The following is a 4,487-nucleotide window of genomic DNA, read 5'->3' on the forward strand; positions in this document are numbered from 1 at the left end:
GAGGAACCCATGTCACGGCCATGCTTGCGTGTTGCGTCATAGTCAGTCTGACCAGTTTTAGCACTGATGGCTTTGTTGACAAGTTTCTGGAAGGATGTGCACTCATGCAGACGGAGGTCGCGGCGAAGCTCAGGACTAAGGCCCTTACGGAACCTTGCTTGCTTCTTGGCATCGGTAGACACTTCCTCAGTTGCATATCGTGCGAGATTACCAAACTCCCTGCTGTAAACATCCACAGAAAGTCGGCCTTGGGTGAAACTGCAAAATTCTTCACGTTTACGGTCCATGAGACCCTCCGGAATATGATGCTCACGGAAAGCCTCGCTGAACTCAGCCCAAGTAGTGACATGGCCCGCTGGGCGCATAGCTCCATAATTTTCCCACCATAGACTGGCGGGGCCTTCAAGATGATATGCAGCAAAGGTGACCTTGTCAGCCTCAGCTACTAGCGCGGAACGCAGCTTGTGAGAGATACTGCGAAGCCAGTCATCAACGTCGAGAGGCTCGACGGAGTGGTGGAACGCGGGTGGATGCAATTTGATAAAATCACTGAGTGACACCATGTTAGCCCTCTGATGGTGTGCTGTATTCTGTTCAATACGCTCCAGCAAACGGTTGGTCTCCCGCTTGTTTCTCTCACCTTCCATCATAACCTCGGCTAGTGAAGGAGGATGAGGCAGATTTTCATTCCTGCCCTCACTGCCTTCGGCCTGCTCTTGAGAAGCAGGGTTAGCGCGCGTGTTGACCATCCTAGGTAACAAGACAATGATTTAGTCAGAACGATAAAATTCCGACATAGGATACAAAATGTAAGGAATAATTCGGAATGCAAGATGATCATCCGTATGACATGGTAAATACAGAAACTGCTTCTTTATTCCATCGTCATACACACCATACAGGGTTTACTACAAGACCAAACAAAGTACTATTACGGTGAAAAATGATTACATCTCATCGGAGGCATTCCAAGCTCCTATACATTATTTTTCTACACCTCCGGAAGGAGTACAAACTAGGTCATATCCCATGAGTCGCGCGGGACGATAGACGACACAGCTAGTGCGAACTAGTGATACTAGCACTAACTCAGACCGATCCGTAGTAGTCCTTGTAAAAGTCACCTCCATAGCCTGGAAGCTCAACATGATCATCCGGAAACAGACGATCTCGCGGAGCTTGTGGACCATAGGGGCTAGGATGAGGCCTTGGACCAACAAACGGTGGCCTGCGGGGCCCGCGAGGTGGGGTGATGCCTCCTACATCACGCCAAACCATCACGTCGGGCAGAGCAGATCTCACAGGATAGAGATCGCGCATATCTGAGAATCCAGCTTGCACCGCCGGTGCGAACCGAGTCAAAGTGGCCCAGTGGTCAGCACGGGTATTGAAGAGCTCTAACCTCAAGGCCCGATTTTCACGGTCCTTATCCTCGAGCATCTCAGCAGTGGTGCGAGTCCGTGAATCCTCCTGAGTGGGGTCAGCATAAATAGCCTGGAGATACCCTTGTGCTCCCGGAAGTGATCCTGGCATATACCGGAAATCAGAGTCCCGAAATAGACCAGATCTGAATCGCATAATGGTCATCATAGAGTAGGCGGCGTCCTGCACAGCCATCTCAATAGTAACCCCGAGTCCACAGGAGCAGTGAAGAGGCTCGGTGGATCCAGGATAAGATGGAAATATCCTGACAGTGCAGAGATACTGGCTTTGATTAAAGTCTCGGAATTGCTCTTCGACCGTGTACTCAGGATACCAACGGTATCCAGCCTCAGTCATTATCCTGACCAACTTGGCAGTATGGCCGGGTACATCTAGGCATCGAGTCAGGCGAACCACTTGATTGAGGTCGCGAGTGGCCATCTGAAAGCACAATCATAATGCAAGGGCATTAGAATTTCTAGCAAAATTTCGGCAGCATAACAGCTGTAAATGCTCAAGAAGGATTTTGAGACATTTGACAAAGGATTTCGTACACACTCAACATCATCATGTCAAAGTTATGAAACCATTCTAACAACATAATGTGGTAGTAAAACTGAACTAGGCTTGTATCCATCAAACTTATAAGGTACTACTGATTGGTAACACGTGATCCTGATAGAGAGAATAGATCCTAATTCCTTAACCCCCAGTGGAAGAATGGACTGACTCAGATCAGAATGTCATGAGATAAAGGAGTAAAAAGAGCCTTACGTTCCATCCCACAATCAATTCCCCTACATATAACTAAAGAATTTCTAGACTCAACATCGACCAGTTTGGCTTGGAGAACCTACAGGCAGTCCGGCTCTGATGCCAACGCTGTCAGAACCCCGACTCGATGTCACATCGATCTAGCCGGTAACACCTCATATCACTTTGCGGCCTCACGCACGGTATCCCCACGGGTGTCGCCTTACCTTTGCCCGGGACCGTTTGCGCCTTTTGGCTCACGTATATGATAGTGTCGCTAGCATCCATATGATAAAGAGCCCGGGCTGACATGACTAGTCGTAAACCCAAAGTGGCACAGACTTACAGGGACAGGCATCCATGACCCAGCTTCGAACGTGTCGGTCATCAGCAAGTGGGTCCGGGCTGTAGCACTGGGCTAGCAGGACTCCGGTTAACCGGGCTGTAGCGGGCTAACAGGACTCCGGTACTCAAAGCGTGACATTTCCCCGAAGGGACAGACACAGGAACGAAGAAGGAAACATGCCGGCCAGCCTAGGTGTTCCAGAGCAGTAGCAAGCTACCATGGCTCAGCGGTAACACTAGGAGACATTTCCCGGTAAGAGAGGCTACTAAAGATAAACGACTAGATAGTCAGATCCCACACATACCAAGCATTTCAATCATACACACAATATGCTCGATATGTGCAAATACAACGAAGCATCACAACATGACTCTACGACACCAGTACTTTATTTAAGGCTCAGGGAGCCATACATATCATACACAAAGGTACGGGTCTCACGACCCAACATACAAGTCATACAGTCATACAAACCAGCAGCGGAAGTAACTTATCTGAGTACAGACAACTAGTAAAATAAAAGAGGCTTGGAAAGCCTAGCTATACTACGTGGTCCTTCACAAGCTCAGGGTCACCACCTGGGTCTTTAGCCTACTCGTTGATGTCAACGTCTACATAGAACCCATCAGAAGGGGTTGCAGCGTCTTCTGTAAAAATGTAGATTATAGCAACATGAGTACAAAGGTACTCAGCAAGTCTTACATCAGATCCTACATACATGCATGTTATCAAGAAGGGTTGGTGGAGTTATTGCAGCAAGCCAGCTTTGACTCTTGGCTAGGCTATCATACGATACTCCAACTTGAAATGGTTTTGCGCACACGAGTCCACTACTCACCACTTCAATACACCACCGAGGATCCACCTCCGTCTTCCTACGGAAGAGCCATCCTCGGCACTCACTCTTATCTTGAGGCTTTTAGTAGTTTCCATTTACTTGTCTATGAACTGTATAGGCAACCAAGTAGTCCTTTACCGCGGACGCGGCTATTCGAATAGATCATGTTAACCCTGCAGGGGTGTACTTCTTCATACACGCTCTCACCACTTATCGTCGTTTACACGACATGTACTCGGCAACCTTCAAGCGGAAGCCCAACGTGGGTGTCGGCCACGACCTACCTAATCACCTAAGCCTCCAGTCCAGGTTTATCGCCTATTCAGGTTCCATCCGCAGGGAGTCCGGCCGAGGTTTCCCATACGGCCCCGAACGATGTGAACAGGGTTCCCGAGATACGTAATGGGTATTCGGTACACCCGGCCACGTACCTACTGCATCACAGCCCACCCCTACGGTCAGCGCTGTCCACGGCCTCCAGTAGGCTACAAACACCAGAAACTACTTGCAACTCCTGGACGGAGAACTAGGGTGAATAAGAAGCCGAGAGGGTCCATTGGTTTCGGGCCCAATGCATGGTAGTAGCTGATTCTTAAATCACACATACAGATCTCAGTGCTTAAGGTCGGCTTCAATGAAACAACCCACCATGTACTCCTACATGGCCTCTCATCGATACCTTTACCAAATCGTGTTCACCACACCACTCTCATTACCGACATAATCATTTCACTCTAGCCCATCACCCCGATGAACCAGACCTGACACGACTCTAAGCATAGCAGGCATAGCAAGGTAGGAACAACACATACATATGGCTCAATCAACTCCTACACATGCTAGTGGGTTTCATCTAGTTACTGTGGCAATGACAGGTCATGCAGAGGAAATGGGTTCAACTACCGTAGCACACAGCAGTTTGAAACGCGTTGTCTTAATGCAGTAAAAGAGAGCAGGAGCGAGAACATGGGATTGTATCGATATGATCAATGGTTGGTTGCTTGCCTGATGGTTCGATGCACGGATACGGTTCTTCGTTAGGGTAATCACGGTACTCCTCGGAGGCAGAACCTGTCGCAAAGGACATCGATACACAACATCACCAAACAATGTGCAACAATATGATGC

Source organism: Triticum dicoccoides, chromosome 4B, assembly GCF_002162155.2.
Source record: "Triticum dicoccoides isolate Atlit2015 ecotype Zavitan chromosome 4B, WEW_v2.0, whole genome shotgun sequence".
Classification (NCBI taxonomy): domain Eukaryota; kingdom Viridiplantae; phylum Streptophyta; class Magnoliopsida; order Poales; family Poaceae; genus Triticum; species Triticum dicoccoides.